Source organism: Myotis daubentonii, chromosome 3, assembly GCF_963259705.1.
Source record: "Myotis daubentonii chromosome 3, mMyoDau2.1, whole genome shotgun sequence".
Classification (NCBI taxonomy): Eukaryota; Metazoa; Chordata; class Mammalia; order Chiroptera; family Vespertilionidae; genus Myotis; species Myotis daubentonii.
This window is the reverse complement of record NC_081842.1, coordinates 110,604,331-110,622,394: the sequence shown is the minus strand read 5'-3', so window position 1 is coordinate 110,622,394 and position 18,064 is coordinate 110,604,331.

Sequence of the window (18,064 nt, the reverse complement as noted above, 5' to 3'; positions counted from 1 at the left end):
TTTATTTTGGTCCTCTCCCTTTGCTTCTTGGTGAGCCTGGCTAGAGGTTCATCAAGTTTGTTGATTGTTTCTAACAACCAGCTCTTGGTTGTATTGACCTTTTGTATTGTTTATTTCTTTTGTCTCTATGTCATTTATTTCTGCTCTGATCTTTATTATTTTCTTTCTTCTGCTTACTCTGGGCTTTTCTTCTTGCTCTCTATCTAATTCTTTGAGTTGTAGGGTTAGATAATTTATTACCATTTTTTCTTGTATTTTGTGGTAGGACTGTAGAGCTTTGAACTTCCCTCTCAGGACTGCTTTCACTGTGTCCCATAGATTTTGGATTGTTGTGTTTTCATTGTTGTTTGTTACCAGGATGCCTTTTATTTCCTCTTTGATCTCTTTGGTAACCCAATCATTATTCAATAGCATGCTATTTAGCTTCCAAGTGTTTAAATTTTTTCATTGTTTTTATTGTAGTTCATTTCTAATTTTATGCCATTGTGATCTGAGAAGATGCTTGTTATGATTTCTATCTTCTTGAATTTGAAGAGACTTTGCCTGTGTCCCAATATGTGGTCTATCTTTGAAATTGTCCCAGGTGCACTATAGAGGAATGTATATTCTGTAGCTTTGGGGTGTCTATTAAGTTCATCTGATCTAGTGAGTCATTTAGAATTGCAGTTTCTTTGCTGAGTTTTTGTTTAGAGGATTTATCCAGTGGTGTCAATAGGGTTTTAAAGTCCCCTACTACAACTGTATTGATGTCAATTTCTCCCTTGATATCTTCCAGAAGTTTCTTTTTATGTATTTGTGTGCTCCTGTATTGGGTTCATATATGTTTTCCAGAGTCATATCTTCTTGTTGAATTGCTCCCTTTAATATTATGAAGTGGCCTTCCTTATTTCTTCATATGACTTCCATTTTCACATCTGATTTGTCAGATATAATATTCCTACCCCACCTTTTTTTTATTTCCATTCACCTGAAACGTATTTTTTCATCTCTTCACTGTCAGCCTGTGTGAGTCCTTTGTTCTGAGTTGGGTCTCTTGTAGACAGCTGAGATATGGGTCATGTCTTTTAATCCATTCAGCTACCCTATGTCTTTTGATTGGAGCATTTAATCCATTTACATTTAAGGTTATTATTGATAGGCACTTTTTTGCTGACATTTTTACTCTTTATGCCTGTGCTCCTTCTTCCCTTCCCATTTCTTCTTTTAACGGCAGTCCCTTTAGCATTTCTTGCATTGCTGGTTTGGTGGTAATAAACTCCCTTATCCCTTTTGTGTCTGTGAAGCTCCTGATTTCCCCTTCAATTTTGAATGATAGCCTTGCTGGGTTTATTACTCTTGGATTCAGTCCCTTGCTTTGCATCATTTTGTATATTTCATTCCATTCTTCTGGCCTGATGTGTTTCTGTTGAGAAATCGGTTCATAGCCTAAAGCCAGATCCCTTGTAGGTAACTTTCTGTCTCATTTTGGCAGCCTATAAGATTCTTACTTTGTTGTTGGTGTTTCCCAACTTAATTATGAGGTGTCTTGGTGTCAGTCTTCTTGGGTTCATCTTATTTGGCAATTTGTGAGCTTCTTGACTTGTTTGAGTTTCTCTTCCCAATATCAGGGAAGTTTTCTGTCATTATTTCTTCTAACAGGTTTTCTATTACTTGCTCAGTTTCCTCTCTTTATGGCACCCTTATTTTGCAGGTGTTGTTTTGTTTCATGTTGTCCCAAAGCTACCTTAGGTTGTTCTACTGTTTTTTATTTCTTTATTTATTTTTATTTTAAAAAATATGTATTGTTCAGATTATTACAGTTTTTCCTTTTTCCCCCATAGATCCAATCCACCTAGTTCCCACCCCATCCCCTGCCCTTACCCCCCACCCACCCCCACCGACTGTCCTTGTCCATAGGTGTATGATTTTTGGCCAGACACTTCTTGCAACCCCCACACTCCCTTCCCCAAGAATTGTCAGTCCACTCCCTTTCTATGCCCCTGATTCTGTTCTATTCACCAGTTTATTCTGTTCATCAGATTTTTTATTCACTTGATTTTTAGATTCACTTTTTGATAGATATGTATTTGTTTCACTTTATTGTTCATAATTTTTATCTTTACCTTGTTCTTCTTTCAGTACTGGTTTGGTGTTGATGAAGTCCTTTAGCTTTTTCTTATCTGTGAAGGTCTTTATCTGACCTTCAATTCTAAATAATAGCTTTGCTGGGTAGAGTAATCTTGGTTGTAGGTTCTTGCTATTCATCACTTTGAATATTTCTTGCCACTCCCTTCTGGTCTGCATGGTTTCTGTTGAGAAATCAGCTGACAGCCGTATGGGTGCTCTCTTGTAGGTAACTAACTGTTTTTCTCTTGCTGCTTTTAAGATTCTCTCTTTGCCTTTTGTCCCTGGAATTTTAATTATGATGTGTCTTTGTGTGGTCCTCTTTGGATTCCTCTTGTTAGGGGTTCTCTGTGATTCCTGGACTTGTAAGTCTATTTCTTTCACCAGGTGGGGGAAGTTTCCTGTCATAATTTCTCTCTTTTTCTAGCAACCCTATAATTTGGATGTTGGTACACTTGAAGTTTACCAGAGGCTCCTTGCACTATCTTCATATTTTTGTATCCTTTTTTCCTTTTGCTTTTCCAGTTGGGTGTTATTTTTGCTTCTTTGTATTTCAAATCTTTGACTTGATTCTTGGGATCTTCTAGTCTGCTGTTGAATTTCTGTATATTATTCTTTATTTCAATCAGTGTGTGCTTAATTTTTAATTGGTCCTTTTTCATGTCCTTGAGGGTCTCACTATATTTCTCAGAGGTTTCTAGAAGATTCTTGAGTAGCCTTATAATCATAGTTTTGAACTCTATATCCAGTAGTTTGCTTTCCTCCATTTCTTTCATTTGTGACCTCTTTCTTTGTCTCTGCATTTTGGCTGCTTCCCTGTGTAGATAGAGTGGCTTTGTGTGCTAGGTGTCCTATAGGGCTCAGTGGCTCAGCCTCACCAATTACCTGAGGTGGACACTCTTCGTGTACTCCTTTGTGGATTGTGTGCATAGTCTTGTTGTAGTTAAGCTTTGATTGCTGTTGGTATCACTGATAGGAATTGACCTCAAGGTCAATTGTCTGTGAGGGCCAGTTGTGTCTACAGTAGGAGAACTTCTGTGCTGGAGACACCCTAATGGGGCAGGACTTGCTTCAGTGGGGCTTTGGTGCTCACTGAGTCTGCCCCCTGAGTGTGTCTGTTATGGATGTGAAGAGTTATAATCTGGATGGTCTCACTCTGACCACTGGGTAGAAGGGCTCTTGGATCTCCAAGGGGATGAAAAGTCCGCCACTGCCTGAGGCCACCCAGCAGGAGCTAGAGAGATATGCAGATTCCTCCTCTTTGTTTGGGGTTTAGAGGTGCCCAGATGAGGCACAGCTATGAAGTAATTCAGGCTGCTGAAAAGCCTTAGGCCTTCTTTTGGAAGCTCTGGGTTTCTCTGACCCAGCTTCAGTTTGACAGGTTTTTAGGCAGAGAAAGGCCAGGCCTTTAGTATGCAAAAGCCTCTATGCACAGCTTGGGTGGGGTTGTAAATTGGGTGGGGCGTGGTCTCAGGGAGTCAAGGAGCAGTGCAAACAGCAATGTTTGCCATTGGCCCTCCCCCGATAGGTCCCTGGGTCTCCATGTCCCTCGGCCCCAGGCAGGAACAATGAATGCTGCAAGCACCTCTGTGAGAAAGCCACCCTCACATTCCAGCCCAATGCCAGACAGTACAGTTTCTCTCTGTATGAGTCTGGGTCCCCAGATTCTCACCCAGAACTGGATTTCAGAGCAGTTGCGAGCTTGTATCTCCCTCCAGGTTGAAAAAGACAATAGCATACCCAGCTGCCAGCCCTTTTTGTGTGTGCCTCTGTACTTCTCACTTCCATACCTCTGCACCACCTACCAGACTCAATGCACTTTTCCCTTTCCTTGTAGTTTTTAGAATTTCCACTCAGCCAGCCTTCCCGTGGTTCCAGATGTATTTGTTTTGTCTTTTAGTTGTAGTTTTAATGTGGTTGTACTAGGCAGCAAGTTCAGGTGCTTACCTATGCCACCATCTTGGTTGTCTCCTGTCCTACTTTTTTTTTTTTAAGTATTTTTTTCCAGTTGCTGCTCTGCTTGAGTGTTGTTGTTTTTTTGTGGTTGTTGTTTTTTTAAAAAATTAATAAATCTTTATTGTTCAGATTATTACAGATGTTCCTCTTTTTCCCCCATAGCTCCCCTCCACCTGGTTCCCACCCCACCCCATGCCCTTACCCCCTTCCACTGTCCTCATCCATAAGTGTAAGATTTTTGTCCAGTCTCTTCCCACACACCCCACACCTCCTTCCCCGCAAAAATTCTCAGTCCACTTCCTTTCTATGCCCCTGCTTCTATTATATTCACCAGTTTATTCTGACTTGATTTTTAGGTTCACTTGTTGATAGATATTTACTTGTTCTCACTTTGTTGTTCATAATTTTTATCTTTAACTTTTTCTTCTTCTTCCCCTTCTTAAAGAATATCCCTGAGCATTTCATATAATCCTGGTTTGGTGGTCTTGAACTCCTTTAGCTTTTTCTTGTCTGTGAAACTCTTTATCTGACCTTCAATTCTACATGATAGCTTTGCTGGGTAGAGAAATCTTGGTTGTAGGTTCTTGCTATTCATCACTTTGAATATTTCTTGCCACTCTGGCCTGCATGGTTTCTGTTGAGAAATCAGCTGACAGTCATATGGGTACTCCCTTGTAGGTAACTAACTGTTTTTCTCTTGCTACTTTTAAGATTCTCTCTTTGTCTTTAGCCCTTGGCATTTTAATTATGATGTGTCTTGGTGTGGTCCTCTTTTGATTCCTCTTATTTGGGGTTCTCTTCACTTCCTGGATTTGTAAGTCTTCTTTTTTCATCAGGTAGAGGAAGTTTTCTGTCACGATTTCTTCTAATAGGCTTTCAGTATCTTGCTCTCTCTCTTCTTCTAGACCCCAATAATTCAGATGTTGGTACGTTTGAAGTTGTCCTAGAGGCTCCTTACACTATCTTCATATTTTTGGATTCTTTTTTTCGTTTCGCTTTTCCAGATGGGTGTTTTTTGCTTCTTCGTATTCAAATCTTTGACTTAATTCTTGGGGTCCTCTAGTCTGCTGTTGGATCTCTGTATATTATTTTTAATTTCAGTCAGTGTATGTTTAATTTCTGACTGGTCCTTTTCCATTTTTTTTTTGACATTCTCATTAAGATCCTCAAAGGTCTCACTAAGTTCCTCGGAGGTTCGTAGAAGATTATTGAGTAACCTTATAACTGTGGTTTTGAACTCTATGCCCTCCATCAGTTTGCTTTCCTCCATTTCTTTCATTTGTGACATGTTTCTTTGTCTCCACATTTTTGGCTGACTGCGAGGACCTGCTGTGTCTACAGTGGAAGAACTGCTGTGCTGGAGACACCCTAATGGGGTAGGACTTGCTTCAGTGGGGCTTTGGTGCTCACTGAGTCTGCTTCTTGAGTGTGTCCCTGATGGATGTGAGGAATTGAAATCTGGTATCTGACCAGGGGTACCCTGGCTCCTGGATCTCCAAGTCAACCACTGTGTGAGTCCACCCAGCAGGAGCTACAGCAATATCAGCAGATTTCTCCTCTTTGTTTGGGGTTTGGAAGCTTTGGAGCTCTATGAGCCCGCTGCATTTTGTTAGGTTAGCCTGCAAAAGCACAGGTGATTCCTTTGAGCTGCTGTGCACAGCTTGGGTGGAGATGTAAATTGAGTGGGGCAGGGTCTCAGAGAATCACCAGGGTGGAGCAAACAGCAATGGCTGTCGTCAGATGTCTCCATGACTCCGCGTGTCTGCGTCCCTGAGTCCCACGCCCCCACAGCAACAATGATCTGTGTGAGCAGCTCTGCGAGAAACCCACCCTCGCTTTCTGATCCGCTGCAAGACAGTCCAGTTTCTCCCCGTAGGAGTCTGGGACCCCAGAGTCTTGTCATAAATGAGTTCAGTGCATTCAAGAGCTTGTATCCCCTTCTGATTGAAAAAAAAAAAAAAACATGCACCCAGGTACAGCCCAGTTCGCGAGACTCCATACCTCTGTTCGTGGTGCCTCTGCACCTCCTACCCAGTCTCAATGTGCTTTTTTCTTTCCTTCTAGTTGTAGAACTTCCACTTGGCCAGCTTTCCCATGGCTTTGGATGATACCTGTTTTGTCTTATAGTTGTAGTTTTAATGTTGTTGTGGGGGGCAGCATGTACAGGTTTATACCTTATGCTGCCATCTTGTTTCTCCCTGCTTGAGTGTTTTTTCCTACCTTGTTTTCTCACTCATTGGTGGGGTCCTCAACTTCTTCTAGTCTACTGTTGATGCTTTCTATTGTGTTCTTTATTGCAGTGATGCCATTCTTCATTTCATCTTGGTTCTTCTTGGTTCTTACACATGTTGTTGAATTTATCTTCCATCTTTTTCAGCATCCTTATGGCCATTTCTCTGAATTCTTTCTCTAACAAATTGCTTGCTTCCATTTCGTTACCTTCCTTTTTCGGTAATTACTCCTTTTCTTTGGTATGGTGACTGATTTTATTTTTGTTTTTTTTTTTTTTTCTTCCCATTTTTGCTCTTCTCAGGGTGTCTAGTTATGTGGCTCACTCTCTACCACATTGACCAAATGGCACAAAACACAACTCGACAAGACACAACACAAAGAGAACAAAACACGAGTGTATTCACGACAAAGATAACCCCAAATTAAGGTCACCTTCAGAGAAAAGGGAATTGGGGGAGAGAAGAGAGCACAAAAATTATACTGAGAAAAGGAAAAAAAGGTAAGAGAAAAAAATAAAAAGGAGAGAAAAGAAGGGAAAAATACATGTGTATGGGGGGAAAACTCCACAAAACCAACAACTAATGCAGAAAATGCAAATTACAAACACCCAGAAAAAAAGGAGGGGAGCTGAATCTGAAGAGGCAGAGCTTATTTCCAGAAGGTAAGGTAAAGGAATTGAATGAATGGGGGAATGGCCACGATTCAGTATAGAGGAGGTAGAAAGAGAATGAATGTGTAAGAAGGAAAGTAAAAAACAATACACTCAATAAAAAACATTTCCCCTTTCTTTAATCTTTCTATGTATTTATCTATTTTTGAAAAAGAATAGGGTAGGGCACAGATAGGCCTTAGTTTGGTGAGTGAGACTAATTAAGCTGTTAGTAGAAGAAGAGAACAAACAAGGAAAGGAAAAAACAAAAGCATAAAATAAAAAGCAAAACAAAAACAAACAATCAAACAAGCAACAACAAGAAGAAAAAAATTGGCACGTGAAGAAAGAGAAAAGAGAAGGGTGCAGGGACTTGGAGCAGGGGAAAGGAAATTAGATACATGAGCCAACAGAGACCACTAAAATAGTAATGTGTCAATAGAGCATATAAAGAAGATCAATTTTTATCAAGGAGTAAAAAGAAAGGAGAGAGAAAAACTAAAGCAAGAATAGGAGAAGAGAAACAGGAATTAAAAAGGGGGAAGTGTGGAAGAAAGTGTTGCCATAAAGGAAAAAATGAGGTAGAGTAAAATAATGATAAATATAATAATAATGTAAAAATAGAATGTAGAACACAAACAAAAGAAAGAATGATAATCTATATAAAAGCCTAAGCAACAGTCCGACAAGCCAACTGGATGGTAGCTCTGATGTGCACCAGCCACAAGGGGGCAGACACTCAATGGCAGAGCTGCTGAGCGACAGCAACTTTGCAGAGTGCCCTCTTGCACTCCAGGACCCCTTGGGAGATGTCGGACTGCCGTCCTCGGCCAGATCACCATAGGCCAGACCAAGGGATTTTGGCAGTGCATGTATCCATGCACCAGTACTCTAGTAATAATAATAAATAAAAATAATAAATATATATATGCTATATAATAAAAGTGTAGTATGCAAATTTTCCCCTAGACCAGGAGTTGTCCGGGAGTTCGACCAGTGGGTGGGGCCAGCCAGGGGAAGGGAGGGTGGCCCTGGCAGGCAGCCCACAGCCTCTAGGGACCCTACCAGTGCACAAATTTTGTGCACTGCGCCTCTAGTATAAAATAAAGAAAAGAAAATTTTAGTTTCTTAGGTAAAAGATTTTTTAAAAAGTGAAATAGTGAAGTTCATTCACTTCAGCTGAATAATGTCCCATGGGGGCTGGTCTAAGACCCCTCTCCTCTGATCTGTCTGCCACATCTCAGATTCTTGTTAGATAGTCAGCACCATGTTGAAGCTCCCAGTGATCCATCACTCCTCTGCATCAGATGCCACTGCCTTGTTTTCAGCCAGCAGGATCAATCTGCCAGCTTTGTTTTTCTGCCTGCTTTCAGTTGTATGTACACAAGTGTCTATTTCTGACACAGTCTGTGGGTGGCGGTGTCTGTGTATTAGTTTCTGGGACAATATGGTCCCTCAACCCAGTCCCTAAGGGCTCCTTGGGGGTATTTTGAATCTTTGTTTCCCTGCCAAGATCAAGGCTGGGTGCATCTGCGCTGCTAGGAGGGGTCTGGTCTCCAGGAGAAAAATGTCTGTTCAGGATTGAAGGGAAAAGACTATCCAAGAGCTGGCTTCCTGATCACTTCTCCCTGTTTTGTTCCCCAGCTTCCACAAAACCACCTTCCCCTGAACTGCAACCTAAGTGAGTGTTTGTGATGGAAAGAATCTGGGTAAAAGCAAGGAAATTGTTAAGATAGGCAACCACGCAGCTGCGCAACTCTCTCCTCCAGGCACTGAATGGCCAGTGCAGAGCTTCAGGCTGCCTTTCTGCACACAGCCTCCCATGGTCGTGAGTTTAGATCTAGAGTCCTCCACTGCCAGAAGCCCTGTGGACACCCTTCCACAGTCAAATGCTATATATGTCCCCCATGTACACGGACTTAGTGCAATGAAGTCTCCCTCTGACACTCTAGTCCAGCCGTGGGCAAACTACGGCCTGCGGGCCGGATTCGGCCCGTTTGAAATGAATAAAACTAAAAAAAAAAAAGACCGTGCCCTTTTATGTAATGATGTTTACTTTGAATTTATATTAGTTCACACAAACACTCCATCCATGCTTTTGTTCCGGCCCTCCGGTCCAGTTTAAGAACCCATTGTGGCCCTCCCTTGCCCACCCCTGCTAGTCCCAACTATGCACGTTTCTCCCTCCAGCCCAGATCCCCATCCCACCAGTCTCCTGGCTACTTCTGACCTTTTTTTCCATGAATTGTTTCTCCAGTTGTGTTTAATTCACCAATTCCACGTGGTTATTAGTCAATTCAGCTGTTTCTTCTATCTGTTCCATGAGAAGGCACCAGACTCGGCCGCCTATTCGGCAGCCATTTTGTCTCCCCCTGAACAAACTTTTTAGGAGCCCGTGGGCAGGAAGATTGGAGTCTTGGTGTTCGTGGGTTCACAGAAAAGACAGCTGGTCCCTGGCTGATGTGGCTGTAGCATCCCAGGTGGTGTCCAAGGTCTCCCTGGGTAGAGGTGAGGCTGGGCTCTCTGTCACGGCCACTCTCCCCTTCAAGATGGCACAGTCTCTGCAGCAGAGCTGGATGACCCAGGAGAGATTTCAGCAGTAGTAGAGGCTGCCTGGCTAGGGGAACCTGGTCCACCTACAATACATCATCTGTATTGCATGTTTGTATTGCACACCAAGTCAAGTCTCCTTCCACCACCATATATATATCCCAACAGTCCTGTGGATCATAACTGTCCCTCACTCACACATACACACATGCCCCACACTTCCATACACTCCCCTTTCATTCTTTCATTCATTCACACTCTCTTTCTCACTGCCATCTTATCTGCCACCATCTTGGATCCTCAATTTTTTAAACATTTATTTTTATGTCCAACTTCTGCTAAACACTGTGGCAATGATTTTTAAAAATAAGTTGATTTAATTTTCTTAAACTCACTTTAAGGGCACTTGGCAAACTTCCAGTAGATGCCACATTACATACATGAAGGAATTTAAGTTCATATTTTTTGTTTTGACTGGCTATGTAGCAATTAAACATGAGTGGATTAGTTAAACATATAAAAAGACACCCCATTTTTTCTGTTATAATAATATCAGTTCATGATAAAGTGAAAAGAACATTGGACAATGAAATACAAAATATGAGGATTTATTCTGTTATATAAAGACTTTATGGCCGGGCCCTATTATCAGGGAACATACATTTACATTGAAGAGCTAACATATGAATGATACCATGAATAATAGAAACTCAATACCATGAAGCAACATACAAATAGACATAACATCTGTATGCAACAAGGAGAAAGGAAAGATAGATACTGGTTAGGGAAGATTGCCTTGAGTTGGACATTAAGGAAAGCATATGAGTTAGTTTTGGAGAGAGAAAAGGAAATATATATATATATATATATATATATATATATATATATATATAGTTTATTGATTTGTAGAAAGAGAGGAAGGGAGAAGAGAGAAACGTCAATGTGTGAGAGCATAACACTGATCAGCTGCCTCCTGCACACCCCCCACCGGGGCATGTGCCCTGACAGGGAATTGAACCAGAAATCTTTGGGTGCATGGAACAATGCCCAACAAACTGAGCTATACTGGAAGGTAGACTGGAAGGCCTCACGTTCGATTCCCATACTAGTTTTTGTGTGGATGTACATTTCATTCTTCATGGATAGATACCTGGAAGCAAAATTGCCAGGTCCTATGGTACCTCTATGTTTACTCTCCTGAGGAACTGCCCAACTGTCTTCCAAAGGACTGTCCCATTCTACATCCCCACCAGCAGTGGAGGAAGTTTCCAATTTCTCCACATCCTCATCAATACTTGTTATTGTCTGTCTTTTTGGTGTTAGTCATCCCAGTGGATGTTATCACTGGGGTTTGATTTGCATTTCTCTGAAAGCTAAACATCTATTGAGCATCTATTAATGTGCTGATTGGTCACTTCTATATCTTTTTAGAGATATGTCCATTTTCCCATTTTTAAATCGGGTCATTTGTCTTTTCTTGCATTGAGTTACAAGGGTTTTTTGTATATTCTGGCTACAAGTCCCTCATCAAATAGATGACTTGAACATTTTCTCCAGCCTGGTCCCCATTCAGGGGACCACGTATAGGAGGTGTGTGCCCTCCTGTCCACAGTTTTGGCAAATCTGCATTCTGTGTCTCATCAGGAAACTAACATTACACACACATTTATAGTCTGAATTCCCAAGTGCCAACTGTCATGTGCAGCTCAGGAAATGTGAGGGTGAGACCAGCAGAATGTGCAGGACACACAGATCCTCCTACTGCCGTGGTCGACAAACTGTGCTCGCGAGCCACATGCGGCTCTTTGGCCCCTTGAGTGTGGCTCTTCCTAAGCCTTAGGAGTAACCTAATTAAGTTAATAACAATGTACATACCTATATAGTTTAAGTATAAACAATTTGGCTCTCAAAAGAAATTTCAATCATTGTACTGTTGATATTTGGCTCTGTTGACTAATGAGTTTGCCGACCATTGTCCTAGTGCATGCTATTTCCACACAGCAGCCAGTGTTCTTTCTAGAAGATGCCAACCATGCCACTTTCCTCCTAGATCCTTCAATGCCGCCCCTACCTGTTCTCTCAATAAAGGCCTCACCTCCCACTTCTCCATCTAACACTCTGCCAGGCTGTCCCCCATCTGTTTGAGATACTCTCACTAGCCCCTACATGATTTCTGTGAGTCTTGACTCCAATGTCACTTACACCGAGGGACCTTGTAGGCAGACCCTCCAAAGTGCCCCACCATTATCTGTCTATGGTTTAACAACGGCTCCCTCATAACTGAGCCTCAAAAAGGTGGGTCCTGAAGACCCCTGGCACAGGGCTGGCACACAACAGTCATGCCCAGGGCTCATAGAAGGAACCCTCTGTGGCTGAGCCAGCCCTTAAGGCAGCATCGCATGGAGCACCTGCAGTCTAACATGTTACACACACACACACACACACACACACACACACACACACACACCAGGCCAGACCAAGTCCAGGAGTTGCTCACCTTACCTCACACACATCCTGTGCAGACAACAGGGGCTGAGCTTCCCCCACACTCTCCTGTCATTTAGGGGTACAGGTAGGGAAGGGTGAGGTCATGAGTGCTCCCAGCCAACAGATGATCCTAAGGCCCCCAAAATTTTAATCAGCAAACCAGTTGAGTTCCTGTTCCTAGCCTAGACCCAGACACAAAACATGCACAAGACAGTACACAAAACCCAGGAAGGGCCCCTGGCCAAAATTAGCAGCACACAATACCTGAGAAATGCTCAAACAAAATCAACACCCCCGTCCCCGAAACTAACTGATGGACAGACCACACCTGGAGCAGCAGCGCTGTCATATCCAGAACTTTCTGTGGTCATGAACATCCTATATTTGTGCTGTCCTTTCCAACACAGTAGCCACTTGGCTCCAGAGCACTTGAAATATGCGTCGCCACACAATGCAGCTCTGGACCCAACTATCAATCTATAGGAAACAGAGGGCAGAGGTATACGTTGGATGATGCCATAGAGGTGACACAGAGACACAAGCCAACCCCAGGGACTGTCAAGCCAGTTTCTTCAACAAAGTGCACAAGAGGGGAAAGATGAAAGGGAAGCCTATCCACCAGAGATCTAAAAGACACCAACTGCCCTGGCTGGTGAGGCTGCTGGTTGGAGTGTCATCTACAGACTGGAAGGTCTCAGGTTTGATTCCCGGTCAGGCACATACAGGGCTCAGAGGGGAGATAACTCATGGATGTATTGATGTATCGCTCCCTCTCTAAAATCAATTAAAAATAAAAATTAAAAAATTGAAATAAAAAAGACTACCTTTTTTAAAAAAGAAGACACCAATTAATTGCACTGTGTGGGCCTTATTTGGATCCAAATTCAAACTACTATAAATCACTGAGACGCCCTAGCCCAGAGGTCGCCAACCTTTTGGACCTCATGGACCACGAGTGGTCCGCAGACCACCAGTTGACGACCGCTGCCCAAGCCAGTTTGGCTCAATGGACAGAGTGTCAGCCTGCGGATTGAAGGGTCCTGGGTTCAATTCCAGTCTAGGAGACGTGACCAGGTTGAGGAGTGCAGGAGGCAGCTGACCAATTATTCTCTTTCATCATAGGCCTATCTCTCTTTCCCTTCCTCTCTGAAATCAATAATATATATATTTTTTTTTAAAAAAAAAAAAAAAAACTGAGACAACCAAAAATTTGAACACAATGGACATGTAATGGGATCAAGGAATTACTCACTGTTGCAAGTATAATCATGGTGTTGCCATACACTCCAAAATGCTTATAGATCAAATAATATGATGCTAGAATTTGTTTCAAAAAAGGGGGGTGGGGGTGAAGGGCAGATCAGGCCACAGAGCAGTGGGTCCCTGAGGTTCACCAGGCTATTCTGCCTACCTCTATATATGTTCAAATTCTCCATGATAAAGCTTTACAATTAGAGTAGCAGCATTTTGCTGAGTGATGTCACCGTTTTCAGGCTGCTTGGTTAACCTAAGAAAGGCTGGGAGCTTCGGGAGCCCACATGGGTCAAACTCACCCAGGTCCTGCCAAGGGGTCTCAAATAGAGGGTGGCTGCAAGACACTAATAAAGAGGCACCAAGCCTCCCAGAAGAGGCTGCTGGGTCCCCTGCACATCCACACCCTTGCCCAGAAGGCTTCCTGGCTTCTCCAAGTTCAGCCCTTCTCCCTTGGAGAAGAGAAGGCTCATCTATCTCCCTCTCCCTGAGGAGGGGATTTGCAGGGTGGATAGGCAGAATGGCTGGGGCAGCCCACAGAGTGCAGATGGGTTGCCAGAGGGGGCCTCACCATCTGCACGCAAGGGTCCAGTCTCCCTTGAGTCTTAGCCCTCAGCCTTCTGGAAATCTCCCAGAAGCAGCTTGAGGGTGTAAAGAAGAGCATGAAGTCTCCTCTATTACCCATCCACCTGACTCCAAGGGTCCTGTCACACACACTCAGAATGGCCAACAACCCTGGAATTCTGCCAGGCCAGGCTGCCAGCTCCCAGGACCTCCAAAGCCCAGGAGCAGAGCCTAAGGCGACACATGCAAGGCAACAGGCCTGGGCCCCATCACTGTCTCCTAGAGCCTCCTGAGCATGAGCCCTGCTTCTGGCTTTGGACCCACCAGCATTGTTTATTCCCTGGATAGTTCCCAGAAGCTAGCTGGGAATAGCCAGCAGGAGCCAGGCCAGATCCCTAGCAACTCCCAGCCCACCAGGGATTAAAGTAATCTCACCACAGCATCAGGAAACAAGGGATAGGGTGGGTCTGATGCAACTCTGTGAGTGCTGGTGGCAGGCAGGAGGCTCATCTCCACAGAGACAGCAGAGATGGCAAATGCTTTAGTGGTCATGAAGCAAGACAATAGGCCCAGAGCAGCCCCTACAGCCCCTGGCTGGTCCTGGAAAACCTGCTCTTCTCCCACAACCAAGTCCACCTGGCAAAGCCCCAAGAACATCTGGACTGCTCAGGAGAAGCACACACCCCAACATCCAAACACTGACCATCAGACCCCTTAATTAAAGGTGACTGGTATCACCCAGGGAACAATTTTACAAAATTGAATGCCAGAGCCCACCCCCAGATTTAACAACCTTTGGCCACGGAGAGATGGAGTCCTGCCTTAGTGCCTAGAAGTGCCCAATAAATCCACACGGGACCATAGGGATGTGGATCAGCAGGCCTTGAACCTCCCACACCCCCAGGGAAAACTGTCTGCAAATCTTGATCCCTTGCAACCTTTTTATTCCAACTCTGGATCCTGAGCACCTCAGTCAAACCCAGCTCTGCCACATACTGGCTATTACTTGGCATTTGTGCTTGGACAAGATGCATCACCTGCATCTCCGTTTTCTTGTCTGTGAAACGGGAGTCTTCACTGTACTTTCACCTCAGAGGGTTAGGGTGAGGGTTAAGCATGACAACCACCACCAGAGCTTGGCACAGGACCTCACTCAATGCAAGCTCTCCATAAAGACTGACTCATTACTACTTCCAAAATCCAAACCTGACAGCTCTTTGGTGTTTTAAACCTCACCACCCTCTGTTGCCAGAATAACATCAGAGCCCTAGACAGGACACTTGAGGCCCCTCAGGACCCCCGCCCATGTTGCCTCCATTCCTTCACACTTTCCCTGCAGCTGCAACACTGCAGCTACACACAACCAAGCCCAGCCTCTAGGTCTCTAGACCAGGGGTACAGAACATCCAGCTCTCCACCCAACTGTGAAATCATTTGGTCTGGCCCTGCCAAGGCACTAAGGGTGAGTTAATTAAATGTTTGACCAAAGATAGCTAGGCTAATTTTTAGGTTGATAATTTTATAAGACCCCCACGAATGATGGAACGATGTTATAAATATGCAAATGGCCCTCGGCAGAAAAAATTTTCCCCACTCCTGCCCTAGACCCACCTTCCTGCCCACCCTTAGGTTTCAGGCCAATTCTTACACATCCATCAAATCTTTGTCCAGACACCCCTCCTGGGAACCCTTCCCTGACATCCCACATAGACCTCTCCACCTCCTAGCTTCCCTTTGGGCTCTAAGGTGCTGGGTATCTGCCCAGGAAAGATATTTTTTAATAAATTAAACATAGAGAATAAGCATGACAAGAAACAGAGTATGGGTTATTGTAAAATTTGACAGATAAAGAAAATTAGGTATCATAGGACAGAGAACTAAGAAGCACATGCTTGAGTGCAGCAAATAACTGAATTAAAATGTCCAGTTTTAAATTATATCTCAAAAATATTTATTTATTTTTATTTTTTATTGAAGTTATTGGGGTGACTTTGGTTAATAAAATTATATAGGTTTAAACTATGCAATCATACAATACATCATCTGTATTGCATGATTACCACACCAAGTCAAGTCTCCTTCCATCACCATATATATTTTTTAATTTTAATTGGTTTTCAGAGATAGAGGAAGGGTGAGGGAGCAAGAGAGAAACATCAATATGAGAGCATAACACGGATGGGTTGCCTCCTTCACCCCACTTACGTAGGAATTGAGCCCTCAACTTGGGCATATGCTCTCACCCAGAACCAAACCAGCAAGCGTTTAGTGCAAGGGTCGATGCCCAACCAACTGATCCATATAGGCAAGGGCACCATATATTTGAACTATTTTTTAATTAAAAATAAAAATGGCATTTATTTGCCAATGTTATTTTATGCTTTATTAATAAAAAAAATAAGGGGTCCCATCACATATATTATGCATTTTTGCCAATGTTAGAATCAATGAGAGAGCAAATGAATTAAGGAATCAATATTCATTTAGAATTTCAAAATTATTTGCTGTTTCAAAGGCTAACTACAGTGGAAGAACTCAAAGTAGTGGGGACTGTGGTCACCACCTTTCTTGTGAGAATACATCACCATATGTCACTCTCTAACTTACAAGTCCAACATTTCTGTTGTTACGACACCAGCAGGAAGCTACATAAACCTATTCAACATTCTTAAAACCCCTCCTAACAATATGGCCCTGCTTTCAGAATTCTATACTTTGATCAGATACTTAAAGGTTAAAATAATTTTTCTGGATAATTTTTTCTTCAATAGTTATATTAACAAAGTAATAAAATGAGAGAGTATAGAAGAACACATTATTAAATTGCTATTATAATTTTAATATCCACAGGATTTGAAATGAAAAACAAAGCATATATTTTTTAAATAATTTTTATTTCTTGAAGTATTACAAAGAGTATTACAAATGTCTCCTTTTTCCCACCCTTGACACTCCCTCAGCCCCCACCCCCCAGTGTCTTGTGTCCACCAGTTATTCCTATATGCATGCATATAAGTCCTTCGGTTGATCTCTTAACCCCCTGCAAACCCTCCCCAGACTTCCCACTGTAGTTTGACAGTCTGTTCAATGCTGCTCTGCCACTGCATCTACCCCTGTTAATCAGTCTATACTGGTCCCCATTATCTGTCCCAACCTCACTGGAGCCGTCCTGACCTCACCAGGACCATTTCAACCTCACCGGGGCCGTCCCGACCTCACCGGGGCTGTTTCAACCTCACCGGGGCCGTCTTGACCTCACCGGGGCTGTTTCAACCTCACCAGGGCCGTCTTGACCTCACCGGGGCTGTTTCAACCTCACCGGGGCCGTCCCAACCTCACCGGAGCCGTCTCGACCTCGCCGGGGCCATCCCGACCTCACTGGGGCCATCCTGACCTCACCGGGGCAGTCTCGACTTCACCGGGGCCATCTCGACCTTTCCAGGGGCATCCCGACCTCACTGGGGCCATCCCAACCACAGTAGGGCCGTCCTGACCTCACCGGGGCCGTCCCAGCCTCACTGGGGAAACACAAAGTTTGGCACTCTGTCCCCTGACGGGCGGCTCCCCACCAGACAAAATCTCCAGGCGTTCCTGGTGGCCGAACATCCAGCATGCCTGCTCGAACTTCGCTCTCCACCAAGCGCACAGACTGCCCATCTGCTGTTCCCCAGCGTCCCACACGAGACTGAAACCAGTGGGCGTGCTTGTGCGCCTGCTGGTACAGTGGTTCCACATCGCCGGCCCAGCCAGGCCTGGCCCGGGCCTGCCCCAAACCCAACTCCGCCCCCTGAGTGCGTCCCTCCTAGATGCGAAGAGCCAAAATCTGCAGCCTGCTGGGTTGGGCTCTGTACTTGGTGCCTCGGCACATCCTACTCAGTCTCAATGCTCTTCTTTCTTTGTGAGGAGTTGAAATCTGCAGTTTGTTGGGTTGGGCTCTGTACTTGGTGTCTCTGCACATCCTACTCAGTATCAATGCTCTTCTTTCTTTCCTTCCAGTTGTAGAGCTTCCACTGGGCCAGCTTTCCCATGGTTCTGTATGATAGCTGTTTTTCTTATAGTTGGTAGTTTCGATGTTGTTGTGGGAGGCAGCATGCACAGGTCTGTACCTTATGCTGCCATCTTGGTTCTCCTGGGTCTGCTTCTTGAGTGTGTCTCCCATGAGTGTGAGGAGTCGAAGTCCGCAATTTGTTGGGTTAGGCTGCAAAAGCGCAGGTGGGTCTTTTTGTGCCCCTGGCACAGCTTGGATGGGGATGTAAATTGATTAGGGCT